The sequence below is a fragment of the Oncorhynchus keta genome, chromosome 25 (assembly GCF_023373465.1).
Source record: "Oncorhynchus keta strain PuntledgeMale-10-30-2019 chromosome 25, Oket_V2, whole genome shotgun sequence".
Classification (NCBI taxonomy): domain Eukaryota; kingdom Metazoa; phylum Chordata; class Actinopteri; order Salmoniformes; family Salmonidae; genus Oncorhynchus; species Oncorhynchus keta.
The window spans coordinates 44117371-44135795 of NC_068445.1; positions in this window are offsets into that span (position 1 = coordinate 44117371).

An 18425-nucleotide genomic window follows, 5' to 3' on the forward strand; every position below is an offset into this window, starting at 1 on the left:
CATGAAATATTTAAACCACTGCAGTGTGTGTGTGTGTGTGTGTGTGTGTGTGTGTGTGTGTGTGTGTGTGTGTGTGTGTGTGTGTGTGTGTGTGTGTGTGTGTGTGTGTGTGTGTGTGTGTGTGTGTGTGTGTGTGTGTGTGTGTGTGTGTGTGTGTGTGTGTGTGTGTGTGTGTGTGTGTGTGTGTGTGTGTGTGTGTGTGTGTGTGTGTGTGTGTGTGTGTGTGTATATATTCGTGTTGGAACCACTGCAGTCTCTCTGAAACACCTAGCCAGTCCCCAGTACCACAAATGGGGTTTTATAGAAGGATAAAAATTGAAAAAGGTACAAATGAACCCCTATTAAATCTGTATTGGACAGGTTTCATGTGGAGCGATTTGAAAAGACAGACAGACGAGCATGTCAGGAAGTCACAACTCACAAGGAGGTGTATCGCTAGCACAATTAGGGGTTGACTAGGGGTTAAAGATGGGACCAAGGGTCTAGAGATAATTACACTCATTAGAGATCATTGCACTCATTAGAGATAATTACACTCATTAGCGATCATTGCACTCATTAGAGATAATTACACTAATTAGAGATAATTACACTCATTAGAGATCATTACACTCATTAGAGATAATTACACTCATTAGAGATCATTACACTCATTAGAGATAATTACTCTCATTAGAGATCATTGATAATTACACTCATTAGAGATTGTTGATAATTACACTCATTAGAGATAATTACACTCATTGGAGATCATTGATAATTACACTCATTAGAGATCATTACACACATTAGAGATCATTGATAATTACACTCATTGGAGATCATTACACAGTGGGGTTGGAGTGTAGGGGCATTAGAGATAAATACACTCATTAGAGATCATTGATAATTACACTCATTAGAGATAATTACACTCATTGGAGATCATTGATAATTACACTCATTGGAGATCATTGATAATTACACTCATTAGAGATCATTGATAATTACACACATTAGAGATAAATACACACATTAGAGATAAATACACACATTAGAGATAATTACACTCATTAGAGAGTGGAGTATCTGCTTTGAAAAATCACCCACGAGTACCAGTCATGGCAAGTGCTGTTGGCTACTGGTAATGTTTCTGATTTGGACATACATTTTTCCCACAAAAATGGCTAACCTTTGTTTAATAAATCCCCTTAGGGTAGGTTCGACGTTGCTGGAGTGGAAATCAAATTAACATATATATATAATTTTTTTAATCTGTCAGTTTAAGGTAGAGAGGTGTTTTTTTTGCACTGAATTTGTCTCCAATGGCCGCATCCACCGATGTCACACTTCACTCCATGCAACACGTCCACATCTGGGGTGAAAGGTGACAAAGCTACAGTGGTGTTTGTCAGACCTTGAGACATCCCGAAAATTGGTCTTCTCACAAAATCGTCTGTAACGTACAAATGGTTTGGCCTACAACGAGTATGACCCCTCTATGACCCCTCTATGGAAAGATGAGACTCTCGCAAACACGATGGTGTTCCCCGTCTTGGTCTATGACTCCCACAAGCGTCTTGGGATTCGTCTGAAGCCGATCTACCAACTTCTGGCTGGAGCGTCTGAACAGTTTGGGCTACACACCAATATGATGGTAGGGGTTGGAGTGTAGGGTTTGGAGTGTAGGGTCTGGAGTGTAGGGTCTGGAGTGTAGGGGTTGGAGTGTAGGGCTTGGAGTATAGGGCTTGGAGTGTAGGGGTTGGAGTGTATAGTCTGGAGTGTAGGGTCTGGAGTGTAGGGCTTGGAGTGTAGGGCTTGGAGTGTAGGGTCTGGAGTGGAGTGTAGGGGTGTAGGGCTTGGAGTGTAGGGTCTTGGAGTGTAGGGCTTGGAGTGTAGGGCTTGGGGGTTGGAGTGTAGGGGGTTGGAGTGTAGGGTCTGGAGTGTAGGGGTTGGAGTGTAGGGCTTGGAGTGTAGGGGTTGGGGTTGGAGTGTAGGGGTTGGAGTGTATGTAGGGTCTGGAGTGTAGGGTCTGGAGTGTAGGGCTTGGAGTGTAGGGCTTGGAGGTAGGGGGTTGGAGTGTAGGGGTTGGAGTGTAGGGGTTGGAGTGGAGGGGTGTGTAGGGCTTGGAGTGTAGGGGTTGGAGTGTAGGGTCTGGAGTGTAGGGGTTGGAGTGTAGGGCTTGGAGTGTAGGGGTTGGAGTGTAGGGGTTGGAGTGTAGGGTCTGGAGTGTAGGGCTTGGAGTGTAGGGGTTGGAGTGTAGGGTCTGGAGTGTAGGGGTTGGAGTGTAGGGTCTGGAGTGTAGGGTCTGGAGTGTAGGGGTTGGAGTGTAGGGTCTGGAGTGTAGGGGTTGGAGTGTAGGGTCTGGAGTGTAGGGTCTGGAGTGTAGGGGTTGGAGGGGTGTAGGGTCTGGAGTGTAGGGGTTGGAGTGTAGGGTCTGGAGTGTAGGGGTTGGAGTGTAGGGGTTGTGTAGGGTCTGGAGTGTAGGGGTTGGAGTGTAGGGGTTGGAGTGTAGGGCTTGGAGTGTAGGGCTTGGAGTGTAGGGGTTGGAGTGTAGGGTCTGGAGTGTAGGGGTTGGAGTGTAGGGGTTGGAGTGTAGGGGTTGGAGTGTAGGGTCTGGAGTCTGGAGTGTAGGGGTTGGAGTGTAGGGTCTGGGGTCTGGTGTAGGGCTTGGAGTGTAGGGCTTGGAGTGTAGGGGGCTTGGAGTGTAGGGCTTGGAGTGTAGGGCTTGGAGTGTAGGGTCTGGAGTGTAGGGTCTGGAGTGTAGGGGTTGGAGTGTAGGGGTCTGGAGTGTAGGGGTCTGGAGTGTAGGGGTTGGAGTGTAGGGGTCTGGAGTGTAGGGGTTGGAGTGTGTAGGGGTTGGGAGTGTAGGGGTCTGGAGTGTAGGGGTTGGAATGTAGGGGTTGGAGTGTAGGGGTCTGGAGTGTAGGGGTTGGGGTTGGAGTGTAGGGCTTGGAGTGTAGGGTCTGGAGTGTAGGGGTTGGAGTGTAGGGGTTGGAGTGTAGGGCTTGGAGTGTAGGGTCTGGAGTGTAGGGGTTGGAGTGTAGGGCTTGGAGTGTAGGGTCTGGAGTGTAGGGTCTGGGGTGTGTAGGGGTTGGAGTGTAGGGCTTGGAGTGTAGGGCTTGGAGTGTAGGGTCTGGAGTGTAGGGGTTGGAGTGTAGGGTCTGGAGTGTAGGGGTTGGAGTGTAGGGGTCTGGAGGGTGTGTAGGGGTTGGAGTGTAGGGGTCTGGAGTGTAGGGGGTTGGAGGGCTGTAGGGGTTGGAGTGTAGGGGTCTGGAGTGTAGGGGTTGGAGTGTAGGGCTTGGAGTGTAGGGGTCTGGAGTGTAGGGGTTGGAGTGTAGGGGTTGGAGTGTAGGCCTTGGAGTGTAGGGGGAGTTGGGTCTGGAGTGTAGGGGTTGGGTCTGGAGTGTAGGGTCTGGAGTGTAGGGGGGTTGGAGTGTAGGGGTTGGGTCTGGAGTGTAGGGGTTGGAGTGTAGGGCTTGGAGTGTAGGGCTTGGAGTGTAGGGGTTGGGGTGTAGGGCTTGGAGTGTAGGGCTTGGAGTGTAGGGTCTGGAGTGGAGTGTAGGGGTTGGAGTGTAGGGCTTGGAGTGTAGTGTGTAGGGGGAGTGTGGGCTTGGAGTGTAGGGGTTGGAGTGTAGGATCGGGAGTGTAGGATCGGGAGTGTAGGGATCTGGAGTGTAGGATCGGGAGTGTAGGATCGGGAGTGTAGGATCGGGAGTGTAGGGGTCTGGAGTGTAGGGGGTCTGGAGGTTGGAGTGTAGGGGTCTGGAGTGTAGGGGTTGGAGTGTAGGGGTTGGAGTGTAGGGGTTGGAGTGTAGGGCTTGGAGTGTAGGGCTGGAGTGTAGGGGTTGGAGTGTAGGGGGCTTGGAGTTGGAGTATAGGGGTTGGAGTGTAGGCCTTGGAGTGTAGGGGTTGGAGTGTAGGGGTTGGGTTGGAGTGTAGGGGTTGGGGTGGTGTAGGGCTTGGAGTGTAGGGCTGGGTGTAGGGTCTGGAGTGTAGGGCTTGGAGTGTAGGGGTTGGGCTTGGAGTGTAGGGGTTGGGTCTGGAGTGTAGGGGTTGGAGGGTAGGGTCTGGAGGGGGGTTGGAGGGGTTAGAGTAGGGGTTGGAGTGTAGGGCTTGGAGTGTAGGGCTTGGAGTGTAGGGCTTGGAGTGTAGGGCTTGGAGTGTAGGGGTTGGAGTGTAGGATCGGGAGGGGTCTGGAGTGTAGGGGTCTGGAGTGTAGGATCGGGAGTGTAGGATCGGGAGGGGTGGAGTGTAGGATCGGGAGTGTAGGGGTCTGGAGTGTAGGGGTTGGAGTCTGGAGTGTAGGGGTTGGAGGTTGGAGGGGTTGGAGTGTAGGGGGGGTTGGAGTGTAGGGGTTTGGAGTGTAGGGGAGTTGGAGTGTAGGGGTTGGAGTGTAGGGCTTGGGGGTTAGAGTGTAGGGGTTGGAGTGTAGGAGTTGGAGTGTAGGGGTTGGGGTCTGGAGTGTAGGCCTTGGAGTGTAGGGGTTGGAGTGTAGGGCTTGGAGTGTAGGGGTTGGAGTGTAGGGCTTGGAGTGTAGGGGTTGGAGTGTAGGGCTTGGAGTGTAGGGCTTGGAGCCTGTAGGGGTTGGAGTGTAGGGGTTGGAGTGTAGGGGTTGGAGTGTAGGGGTTGGAGTGTAGGGGTTGGAGTGTAGGGGTTAGAGTGTGGGGCTTGGAGTGTAGGGTCTGGAGTGTAGGGTCTGGAGTGTAGGGTCTGGAGTGTAGGGTCTGGAGTGTAGGGGTTAGAGTGTAGCCTGAAGGTAGGGAGTTCTTCTTGCTGCTCCCTTGCTAGCAACCCTTTGTCTTGATGACAGCTTTGCACATTCTTGGCTTTCTCTCAACCAGCTTCATGAGGTAGTCACCCGGAATGCATTTCAATTAACAGGTGTGCCTTGTCAAAAGTGAATGGAAACAGGATGCACCTGAGATAAATGTAGAGTCTCATAGCAAAGGGTCTGAATTCCCATGTAAATAAGGTATTTATGTTTCTTATTTTTAATACATTTACAAAAAAAAATGTCTAAAACCTGTTTTTTGCTTTGTCATTATGGAGTATTGTGTGTGTAAATTGATGAGAAGACATGTTTAAGGCTGTAAACGTTTGAAAATGTGTGAAAAGTGAAGGGGTCTGAATACTTTCAGAAGGCTCTGTATGCTCCTGTTACGCAATAATGTCAGAGGGCTTTCTGTTGTTGTTGTTGTTGTTGTTGTTGTTGTTGTTGTTGTTGTAATATTTCAAACAGACATGGCAGTTTCACCGTTAAGACTCTCCAGCTTTAAAGAACAATAGAAATGGGATCGTGGTGGTAGAACTGGGCAAAATGCTTCAGAGAAAAACTAATATGAGTGTTTTCAGCATCCGCGTAGCTACATTTCCTGAAACATTTCTCTACGGTGTCTCTCTGCTGCCATCGCTATAGAGACGGGGTGTGTCAAACGCCACCCTATCCCCTACATTGTGCACTACTTTGGACTGGAGCGCTTATGAGCCCTGGTCAAATATAGTGCACTATGTAGGGAATAGGCTGCCATTTTGGGACACGTCCAAGGTCTGGTGTTGAATGGAAAAGTGTTCAGGAGAAGTAATCGGTTCCTTTGTAATCATTATAGTGGCTAATTGGGCATTGGTCCTTACCAGAGGAGGAGGTTTTTACTGTGTTGGCTTGGAACCAGAAGGATAATAACAGAGCCTTAGGATATTAATATAACAATTATTTATAATAGCTCAAATGGTGATGCTGTCTGATTTCCGTCCGTCCGCTGTTTATCCAAAGCGACTTCAGTCTTGCCCGCAAAATCAAGAGACGGATCCTGTGTGCATACATTCTCCACGTACTGTTCACTGGTCTGACTGTCTGTATCGAACCCACTACTGACTGTCTGTTCAGAGCAGTCTGCTGTCACATGAGATTCACCATGTACAGAGCTACCAACTGTGCTACAGAAGGACACTATAATAAGCAGTCTGCTGTCACTATGAGACTCTGCCTTTGTACTGAGCAGTCTAATATAACTATTATTTACTTCATACTGTGAGCTCAAATGGTGAGAGAATGCTGTCACTATGATCTGTCTGTCTGTCCGTCTGCTGTCACTTGTCTGTCTTTGTACTTCTTGTGAGCAAAATCAAGAGACGGATCCTGAGGGTATGCTGAAAGATCTGAGTTGTTTTGTTTTCCCAATGAAGTCTGCTCCACAAACACTACTGTTCACTATGAGATTCTGACTGTCTGTACTGAGCAGTCTGCTGTCACTATGAGATTCTGACTGTCTGTTCAGAGCAGTCTGCTGTCACTATGAGATTCTGACTGTCTGTACAGAGCAGTCTGCTGTCACTATGAGACTCTGCCTGTCTGTACTGAGCAGTCTGCTGTCACTATGAGACTCTGCCTGTCTGTACTGAGCAGTCTGCTGTCACTATGAGACTCTGCCTGTCTGTACTGAGCAGTCTGCTGTCACTATGAGATTCTGACTGTCTGTACTGAGCAGTCTGCTGTCACTATGAGACTCTGACTGTCTGTACTGAGCAGTCTGCTGTCACTATGAGATTCTGACTGTCTGTACTGAGCAGTCTGCTGTCACTATGAGATTCTGACTGTCTGTACTGAGCAGTCTGCTGTCACTATGAGACTCTGACTGTCTGTACAGAGCAGTCTGCTGTCACTATGAGATTCTGACTGTCTGTACTGAGCAGTCTGCTGTCACTATGAGACTCTGCCTGTCTGTACAGAGCAGTCTGCGGTCACTATGAGACTCTGCCTGTCTGTACAGAGCAGTCTGCTGTCACTATGAGACTCTGCCTGTCTGTACAGAGCAGTCTGCTGTCACTATGAGACTCTGACTGTCTGTACAGAGCAGTCTGCTGTCACTATGAGACTCTGCCTGTCTGTACAGAGCAGTCTGCTGTCACTATGAGACTCTGACTGTCTGTACAGAGCAGTCTGCTGTCACTATGAGACTCTGACTGTCTGTACTGAGCAGTCTGCTGTCACTATGAGATTCTGCCTGTCTGTACAGAGCAGTCTGCTGTCACTATGAGACTCTGCCTGTCTGTACTGAGCAGTCTGCTGTCACTATGAGATTCTGACTGTCTGTACTGAGCAGTCTGCTGTCACTATGAGATTCTGACTGTCTGTACAGAGCAGTCTGCTGTCACTATGAGATTCTGCCTGTCTGTACAGAGCAGTCTGCTGTCACTATGAGATTCTGACTGTCTGTACAGAGCAGTCTGCTGTCACTATGAGACTCTGACTGTCTGTACAGAGCAGTCTGCTGTCACTATGAGATTCTGACTGTCTGTACAGAGCAGTCTGCTGTCACTATGAGACTCTGACTGTCTGTACTGAGCAGTCTGCTGTCACTATGAGACTCTGACTGTCTGTACAGAGCAGTCTGCTGTCACTATGAGATTCTGCCTGTCTGTACAGAGCAGTCTGTTGTCACTATGAGACTCTGCCTGTCTGTACAGAGCAGTCTGTTGTCACTATGAGACTCTGCCTGTCTGTACAGAGCAGTCTGCTGTCACTATGAGACTCTGCCTGTCTGTACAGAGCAGTCTGCGGTCACTATGAGACTCTGCCTGTCTGTACAGAGCAGTCTGCTGTCACTATGAGACTCTGCCTGTCTGTACAGAGCAGTCTGCTGTCACTATGAGACTCTGCCTGTCTGTACAGAGCAGTCTGCTGTCACTATGAGACTCTGCCTGTCTGTACAGAGCAGTCTGCTGTCACTATGAGACTCTGCCTGTCTGTACTGAGCAGTCTGCTGTCACTATGAGATTCTGCCTGTCTGTACAGAGCAGTCTGCTGTCACTATGAGACTCTGCCTGTCTGTACTGAGCAGTCTGCTGTCACTATGAGATTCTGACTGTCTGTACTGAGCAGTCTGCTGTCACTATGAGATTCTGACTGTCTGTACAGAGCAGTCTGCTGTCACTATGAGATTCTGCCTGTCTGTACAGAGCAGTCTGCTGTCACTATGAGATTCTGACTGTCTGTACAGAGCAGTCTGCTGTCACTATGAGACTCTGACTGTCTGTACAGAGCAGTCTGCTGTCACTATGAGATTCTGACTGTCTGTACAGAGCAGTCTGCTGTCACTATGAGACTCTGACTGTCTGTACTGAGCAGTCTGCTGTCACTATGAGACTCTGACTGTCTGTACAGAGCAGTCTGCTGTCACTATGAGATTCTGCCTGTCTGTACAGAGCAGTCTGTTGTCACTATGAGACTCTGCCTGTCTGTACAGAGCAGTCTGCTGTCACTATGAGACTCTGCCTGTCTGTACAGAGCAGTCTGCGGTCACTATGAGACTCTGCCTGTCTGTACAGAGCAGTCTGCTGTCACTATGAGACTCTGCCTGTCTGTACAGAGCAGTCTGCTGTCACTATGAGACTCTGCCTGTCTGTACAGAGCAGTCTGCTGTCACTATGAGACTCTGCCTGTCTGTACTGAGCAGTCTGCGGTCACTATGAGACTCTGCCTGTCTGTACAGAGCAGTCTGCTGTCACTATGAGACTCTGCCTGTCTGTACAGAGCAGTCTGCGGTCACTATGAGACTCTGCCTGTCTGTACAGAGCAGTCTGCTGTCACTATGAGACTCTGCCTGTCTGTACTGAGCAGTCTGCTGTCACTATGAGACTCTGCCTGTCTGTACAGAGCAGTCTGCGGTCACTATGAGACTCTGCCTGTCTGTACAGAGCAGTCTGCTGTCACTATGAGACTCTGCCTGTCTGTACAGAGCAGTCTGCTGTCACTATGAGACTCTGCCTGTCTGTACAGAGCAGTCTGCTGTCACTATGAGACTCTGCCTGTCTGTACAGAGCAGTCTGCGGTCACTATGAGACTCTGCCTGTCTGTACAGAGCAGTCTGTACAGAGTCACTATGAGACTCTGCCTGTCTGTACAGAGCAGTCTGCTGTCACTATGAGACTTTGCCTGTCTGTACAGAGCAGTCTGCTGTCACTATGAGACTCTGCCTGTCTGTACAGAGCAGTCTGCTGTCACTATGAGACTCTGCCTGTCTGTACAGAGCAGTCTGCGGTCACTATGAGACTCTGCCTGTCTGTACAGAGCAGTCTGCGGTCACTATGAGACTCTGCCTGTCTGTACAGAGCAGTCTGCGGTCACTATGAGACTCTGCCTGTCTGTACAGAGCAGTCTGCGGTCACTATGAGACTCTGCCTGTCTGTACAGAGCAGTCTGCTGAAAATCCAGCGAGCGAGCGGTCGAGATTCTGCCTGTGTGTGAGTGGCTTCAGACACTGTCAGCACACTAGATATCACAGAAAGAGACGATGACAGTTTCTGGAATATATCAGTGCTCTCTCTCTCTCTGTGTCTCTCTCTCTCTCTCTCTCTCTCTCTCTCTGTGTCTCTCTATCTGTCACTCACTCTCTCTCTCTCTCTCTCTCTCTCTCTCTCTCTCTCTCTCTCTCTCTCTCTCTCTCTCTGTGTCTCTGTATCTGTCACTCACTCTCTCTCTCTCTCTCTCTCTGTCCTTGTCACACAGAGTGTCTTGATAAAGCTGACATTCTATGCGAAGCAGTCTTTCATGTCACTCTTTGTCTGAGGATTTTAGTGTATTTGTTGCCTAACTTGTTCATGTTTTACCTCAGAAACCCAGTGCCTGTTCCTGTGATTTGAATCAGAAGCAAGCAGGCAGACAGAGATTAATTCTGAGACTGAGTAAATATAGTTTGGCTTTTGTTGTGTTTTCCCTGTATTCCAATCACATGAATAGGAATGAGACATTATGGATATTCAGGGTACGCTCAGCATGAAAGAGGAGATCCTCCAGTCTCACTCTGTGGGGGTCCGCATGCTAATACCAGCCAGACAGACAATCAATCGCCTCTCTCTCTGTGTGTGTGTGTGTGTGTGTGTGTGTGTGTGTGTGTGTGTGTGTGTGTGTGTGTGTGTGTGTGTGTGTGTGTGTGTGTGTCTGCGTGTGTGTCTGCATGTGTGTGTGCATGTGTGTCTGCATGTCTGTGTGTGTGGGTGTGTGTGTGTGTGTCTGCATGTCTGTGTGTGTGTGGTCTGCATGTGTGTGTGTGTGTGTATCTGCGTGTGTGTGTATCCGTGTGTGTGTGTGCGTGTGTGTCTGCATGTGTGTGTGCGTGTGTGTGTGTCTGCGTGTGTGTGTATGTGCGTGTGTGTGTGTGTGTGTGTGTGTGTGTGTGTGTGTGTGTGTGTGTGTGTGTTCTTCCCTCTCTCTGCTTCAATCCACAAAGGCAACCTCAGCAGTCTTGTCTGGCCCTCACATTCCACCAAGCAAAGCACACGTCAAACTCATTCCACGGAGGGTCGAGTGTCTGTCGGTTTTCGCTCCTCCCTTGTACTTTATTGATGAATTAAGGTCACTGATTTAGTAAGGAAATCCCTGGTTGTCTAGGTCTTAATTGAAAGGAAAAACCCCCAAAAACCAGCAGACACTAGGCCATTCATGGAATGAAGTTTAACAGCCCTTGATACGAAGGAAGAAAAGCTTTGCCTAATTCCGTCTACGTCGCTTTTAATTGTGACTGTGAATACTAATTCACTCAGCCACACACCAGTCCAATCATCAGAGCAGCATCACTAATACTGATTGTCAACCCAGTTCGAAGGTCAGAATGGATGTCACTGGTAAGTGGGGACAAGTGAGATGTCTGTCCTGTCCCCACATGGCCAATGTTGTGTCACCACGGGACTTCAATTTAAAGGGATTGTCCTGGGGTTGATCCACAGTGACTTCATCTTAAAGGGATTGTCCTGGGGTTGATCCACAGTCACTTCATCTCACTTCAAAGGGATTGTCCTGGGGTGGATCCACAGTCACTTCATCTGGATAAAGGGATTGTCCTGGGGTTGATCCACAGTCACTTCATCTTAAAGGGATTGTCCTGAGGTGGATCCACAGTGACCTTTATATCCTCCATAACCTAGAGCTACATCTCTACTGGCACAGCCCATATCCTGATGACCCCCTAGGGACACTCCCAGAGCTGATCCTGCTACAGGGTTGATGGGTGGGTCACACAAGCTGGTAGGCCCCACACCGGTAGACCCCACACCAGTAGGCCCCACACCGGTAGACCCCACACCAGTAGGCCCCACACCGGTAGACCCCACACCAGTAGACCCCATACCAGTAGGCCCCACACCAGTAGACCCCACACACCCCACACCAGGTAGGCCCCACACCAGTAGGCCCCCCCACACCAGTAGGCCCCACACCACCACACCAGTAGGCCCCACACCGTAGACCCACCAGTAGTAGACCCCACACCAGTAGGCCCCACACCAGTGACCCCACACCAGTAGACCCCACAGTAGACCCCACACCAGGTACACCAGTAGACCCCCACACTGGTAGGCCCCACACCAGTAGGCCCCACACCAGTAGGCATCACACCCCACACCGGTAGGTAGACCCCACACCCCACACCGGTAGACCCCACCAGTAGACCCCACACCAGTAGACCCCACACACCAGTAGGCCCCCACACCAGTAGACCCCACACTGGTAGACCCCACACCGGTAGACCCCACACCGGTAGGCCCCACACCCCAGTAGGCCCCACACCGGACCCCACCCAGTAGACCCCACACCAGTAGACCCCACAACGGTAGACCCCACACCGGTAGGCCCCACCACCCCAGTAGGCCCCACACCGGTAGACCCCACACCAGTAGACCCCACAGCGGTAGGCCCCACACCAGTAGACCCCACACTGGTAGACCCCACACCGGTAGGGCCCCACACCAGTAGGCCCCACACCGGTAGACCCCACACCGGTAGACCCCACACCAGTAGGCCCCCACACCAGTAGACCCCACACCAGTAGACCCCACACTGGTAGAGGCCCCACACCCACCCACAGCGGTAGGCCCACACCCCCAGTAGTAGGGCCCCACACCAGTAGACCCCACACCAGTAGGCCCCACACCAGTAGGCCCCACACCGGTAGACCCCACACCAGTAGGCCCACACTGGTAGACCCCACAGCGGTAGGCCCCACACCAGTAGGCCCCACACCGGTAGACCCCACACCGGTAGGCCCCACACCAGTAGACCCCACAGCGGTAGGCCCACACCGGTAGGCCCCACACCGGTAGACCCACACCAGTAGACCCCACACCGGTAGACCCCACACCGGTAGGCCCCACACCAGTAGACCCCACACCGGTAGACCCCACACCGGTAGGCCCCACACCCCACACCAGTAGACCCCACAGGTAGGCCCCACACCGGTAGGCCCCACACCAGTAGACCCCACAGCGGTAGGCATCACACCGGTAGGCCCCACACTGGTAGACCCCACACCAGTAGACCCCACACTGACCCCACAGTAGGCCCCACAGCGGTAGGCATCCCACACCAGTAGGCCCCACACCAGTAGACCCCACACCGGTAGACCCCACACCGGTAGAACCACACCAGTAGACCCCACACCCCACAGGCCCCACAGCTGGCAGACCCCACACCGGTAGACCCCACACCGGTAGGCCCCACACCCCCAGTAGACCCCCCACAGCGGTAGGCCCCACACCTGTAGACCCCACACCGGTAGGCCCCACACCGGTAGACCCCACACCAGTAGACCCCACACCGGTAGGCCCCACAGCGGTAGGCCCCACAGCGGTAGACCCCACACCACCCCAGGCCCCAGACCCCAGCGGTAGGCCCACATACCACACCAGTAGACCCCACACCAGGTAGACCCCACACGGTAGGCCCCAGCGGTAGGACCCCACACCAGTAGGCCCCACCAGTAGACCCCACAGCGGTAGGCCCCACCAGTAGACCCCACAGCCCCACAGCGGTAGGCCCCACACCAGTAGACCCCACACAGCGGTAGACCCCACACCAGTAGACCCCACACCAGTAGACCCCACAGCGGTAGGCCCCACACCAGTAGGCCCCACAGCGGTAGGCCCCACACCAGTAGGCCCCACACCAGTAGACCCCACACCAGTAGGCCCCACAGCGGTAGGCCCCACACCGGTAGGCCCCACAGCGGTAGACCCCACACCAGTAGGCCCCACACCAGTAGACCCCACACCAGTAGACCCCACACCAGTAGGCCCCACACCAGTAGGCCCCACACCAGTAGACCCCACAGCGGTAGGCCCCACACCGGTAGGCCCCACAGCGGTAGGCCCCACAGCGGTAGACCCCACACTCTTTAAGGAATACCTAGGATAGGATAACCGTAATCCCCACACCCCCCAAAAGATTTAGATGCAGGCCCCATTGTAACACCAGTAGGCCCCAGTGGCTGTTCCACTGGATGTCATAAGGTGAATGCACCCCAATTTGTACAGTCGCTCTGGATAACGAGTGTCTGCCCCACACCAGTAAATGACTTAAATGTAAATGTAAATGTAGACCCCACACCGGTAGGCCCCACACCAGTAGGCCCCACACCAGTAGACCCCACAGCGGTAGGCCCCACACACCAGTAGGCCCCACAGCCCCACACCAGGTAGACCCCACAGCGGTAGGCCCCACACCGGTAGGCCCCACACCGGGACCCCACACCAGTAGGCCCCACAGCAGTAGACCCATAGGCCCCACCCCACACCAGTAGACCCCACACGGTACCCCACACGGTAGGCCCCACACCAGTAGGCCCCACACCGGTAGACCCCCCCACACCAGTAGGCCCCACACCAGTAGACCCCACACCGGTAGGCCCCACACCAGTAGACCCCACAGTGGTAGACCGGTAGGCCCCACACCAGTAGACCCCACACCAGTAGACCCCACACCGGTAGGCCCCACAGCGATAGACCCCACACCAGTAGGCCCCACACCAGTAGACCCCACAGCGGTAGGCCCCACACCGGTAGACCCCCCACAGCGGTAGGCCCCACACCGGTAGGCACCCAGTAGCGGTCCCCACACCAGTGTCTGTGTCTGTCTGTCTCTGTCCCCACACCAGTAGACCCCACACCGGTGTCCCCACACCCCAGTCAGGTGCCCCACACCAGTAGGCCCCCACACCGGTAGGCCCCACACCGGTGTCTGTCTGTCCCCACAGTCTCTGTCTGTCTGTTTGTCTCTGTCCCCACACCAGTCCCCACAGCGGTGTCCCCACACCAGTGTGTCTGTCTGCCCCACAGCGGTGTCTCTGTCCCCACAGCGTCTGTCTGTCTGTCTGTCTGTCTGTCTGTCTGTCTGTCTGTCTGTCTGTCCCCACACTGTCCCCACAGCGGTGTCCCCACAGCGGTAGACCCCACAGCGGTCCCCACAGCGGTATCTAGTGATACCGTGTGAACTTATCTTCAACCTCCTTCCCGTTTTCTAAAAGAATGTGTCTCTTCCTCCTGAAGATTTATTACAGACATCCTGGCATCTTCAAGTCTTGTGTACATGTCAATGACCTTCATTACCACCACTAAAATCCCACATTGTGGGAGAATAACCCAAAGCATTCTGACTGCCTGTTGTTGTGTGACCAAATGGCACCCACACCTGTTATAAGGTGCCATAGGGCTTGGTCAAAAGAGGTGCACTATATAGGGAATAGGGCTCCATTTGGTACTCAAACATCGAGATTGTGCCAGATTCTCTCGCTGCCGTCCATACACGCACACGCACACACACACGCACACACACACGCACACACACACACACACACACACACACACACACACACTTGCGCGTCTCTGTAAGTGTGTGGATTTCATGTATATTTTCACTCAGTTAGAAACCTAGGCTCAAGGGATTTCTGTGTTTTAAACCTTTTTTTCATTAATTACAATTCCTTGTTAGAATGATAATTACAATTCCTTGTTAGAATGATAATTACAATTCCCTCAACAAGGCTCAAAGAACGGTATGGTGATCCTTGAATAGTGTGTGTGTCTAATATGTTGAGCCTGAAGTTTAATATAAATAGTGCTAATAGCTTTATCAGTTATAATGGCTTACAGTCACAGTCCTGAAGTCAGAAGAACTTTACACAGTAACTTTACACAGTAACTTTACACAGGGACTTTACACAGGGACTTTACACAGGGACTTTACACAGGGACTTTACACAGTAACTTTACATAGGGACTTTACACAGGGACTTTACACAGGGACTTTACACAGGGACTTTACACAGGGACTTTACACAGGGACTTTACACAGGGACTTTACACAGGGACTTTACACAGGGACTTTACACAGGGACTTTACACAGTAACTTTACACAGGGACTTTACACAGGGACTTTACACAGGGACTTTACACAGGGACTTTACACAGGGACTTTACACAGGGACTTTACACAGTAACTTTACATAGGGACTTTACACAGGGACTTTACACAGGGACTTTACACAGGGACTTTACACAGGGACTTTACACAGGGACTTTACACAGGGACTTTACACAGGGACTTTACACAGGGACTTTACACAGGGACTTTACACAGGGACTTTACACAGGGACTTTACACAGGGACTTTACACAGGGACTTTACACAGGGACTTTACACAGGGACTTTACACAGGGACTTTACACAGGGACTTTACACAGGGACTTTACACAGGGACTTTACATGTAACTTTACATGGGACTTTACACTGTAACTTTACACAGGACTTTACACAGGGACTTTACATAGGGACTTTACACAGGGACTTTACACAGGGACTTTACACAGGGACTTTACATGTAACCAGGGACTTTACACAGGAACTTTACACAGGGACTTTACACAGGAACTTTACACAGGGACTTTACACAGTAACTTTACATAGTAACTTCACACAGGATACTTTACACAGGGACTTTACACAGGAACTTTACATGGGACTTTACACAGGAACTTTACAGGGACTTCACACAGGGACTTTACATGGGACTTTACAGCAGGGACTTTACACAGAGACTTTACACAGGGACTTTACACAGTAACTTTACATAGGGACTTCAGCCAGGACTTTACATAGGGACTTTACACAGGAACTTTACACAGGGACTTTACACAGTAACTTTACATGGGACTTCACACAGGACTTTACACAGGGACTTTACACAGAGACTTTACACAGGGACTTTACACAGTAACTTTACATAGGGACTTCACACAGGGACTTTACATAGGGACTTTACACAGGAACTTTACACAGGGACTTTACACAGTACTTTACATGTAACTTCACCAGGGACTTTACACAGGGATCTTTACACAGGGACTTTACACAGGGACTTTACATAGGAACTTTACAGGACTTTACAGGGACTTTACACAGGGACTTTACACAGGGACTTTACACAGGGACTTTACACAGGGACTTTACACAGGGACTTTACATGGGACTTTACACAGGATTTACATAGGGACTTTACACAGGAATTTACACAGGGACTTTACACAGGGACTTTACACAGGGACTTTACATGGGCCAGGATACAGTACTTTACATAGGACTTTACATGAACTTTACACAGGACTTTACACAGTAACTTTACACAGGGACTTTACACAGGGACTTTACATGGACTTTACCAGAGACTTTATACAGGGACTTTACACAGTACTTTACATAGGGACTTCAGCACAGGACTTTACAGTACTTTACACAGGAACTTTACACAGGGACTTTACACAGTAACTTTACATAGGGACTTCACACAGGGACTTTACACAGGGACTTTACACAGGGACTTTAACAGGGACTTTAGCATAGGAACCTTTACACAGGGACTTTACACTGTGGACTTTACACAGGGACTTTACACAGGGACTTTACACAGTAACTTTACATAGGGACTTTACACAGGGACTTTACACAGGGACTTTACACAGGGACTTTACACAGGGACTTTACACAGGGACTTTACACAGGGACTTTACATGTAACCACATGGGATATAGTACTTTTATACAGGACCTATACACAGGGACTTTACATAGTACCTTTACAGTGGACCATAACACAGGACCTTAACACAGTACCTTTACATGTAACCAGCTGGGATACACTACATTTACACTATACCTTTACACAGTACCTTTACACAGTACCTTTACACAGTACCTTTACATGTAACCAGCCAGGATACAGTACCTTTACACAGTACCTTTACACTGTGCCTTTACACAGTACCTTTACACAGTACCTTTACATGTAACCAGCCAGGATACAGTACCTTTACACAGTACCTTTACACAGTACCTTTACATGTAACCAGCCAGGATACAGTACCTTTACACAGTACCTTTACACTGTGCCTTTACATGTAACCAGCCAGGATACAGTACCTTTACACAGTACCTTTACATGTAACCAGCCAGGATACAGTACCTTTACACAGTACCTTTACACTGTGCCTTTACATGTAACCAGCCAGGATACAGTACCTTTACACAGTACCTTTACACAGTACCTTTACACTGTGCCTTTACATGTAACCAGCCAGGATACAGTACCTTTACACAGTACCTTTACACAGTACCTTTACATGTAACCAGCCAGGATACAGTACCTTTACACAGTACCTTTACACAGTACCTTTACACTGTGCCTTTACATGTAACCAGCCAGGATACAGTACCTTTACACAGTACCTTTACACAGTACCTTTACATGTAACCAGCCAGGATACAGTACCTTTACACAGTACCTTTACATGTAACCAGCCAGGATACAGTACCTTTACACTGTGCCTTTACATGTAACCAGCCAGGATACAGTACCTTTACATGTAACCAGCCAGGATACAGTACCTTTACACTGTGCCTTTAGCTAATATAGTACTGTTTGTGTGTTGTTTAGTTAATAATGGTCCTTCTGTAGCTCAGTTGGTAGAGCATGGCGCTTGTAATGCCAGGGTAGTGGGCTACGTAGAATGTATGCACGCATGACTGTAAGTCGCTTTGGATAAAAGCGTCTGCTAAATGGCATATATTATTATTATTATTATTTTATTATTATAATTGATGTTTATTTCCAAAAACGCTATATCCACCAATTTGTCATGTTTGTGTTTTCTAATCAAAAACAAGTACCTTAATCTATTACTGTTTTCAGATTTTTAATTCATGGATTTTAAATGTGTAAGAATAAAACGTTATATTTCCAATACTTAGCTGGAATGGAATGTTCATATCCTGTATATTTCACTGTGATGTGTGGTTGTCTCACCTCAACTTTCTTAAGATGAATTAACTTACTGTGAGTCGCTCTGGGGAAGAGCATCTGCTAAATGACTAAAATGACAAATGTAATTATTTTACAAATCTCATATTATTGTATTGAATAATACAAAATATATATATATATATATATATTTAAAGGTGCACTATGCAGAAATCGCTCTGCCATTTCCTGGTTGTTAAAATTCTAATTGTTTGCTTAATTTCATTTTATGTGAAAAGGAGCAAGTACAGTATAGAGCAGGTATTCCCAAACTGGGGTACACGCAGTTTTTTAAATAAATAAAAATATTAATTTTCAAACAGTAC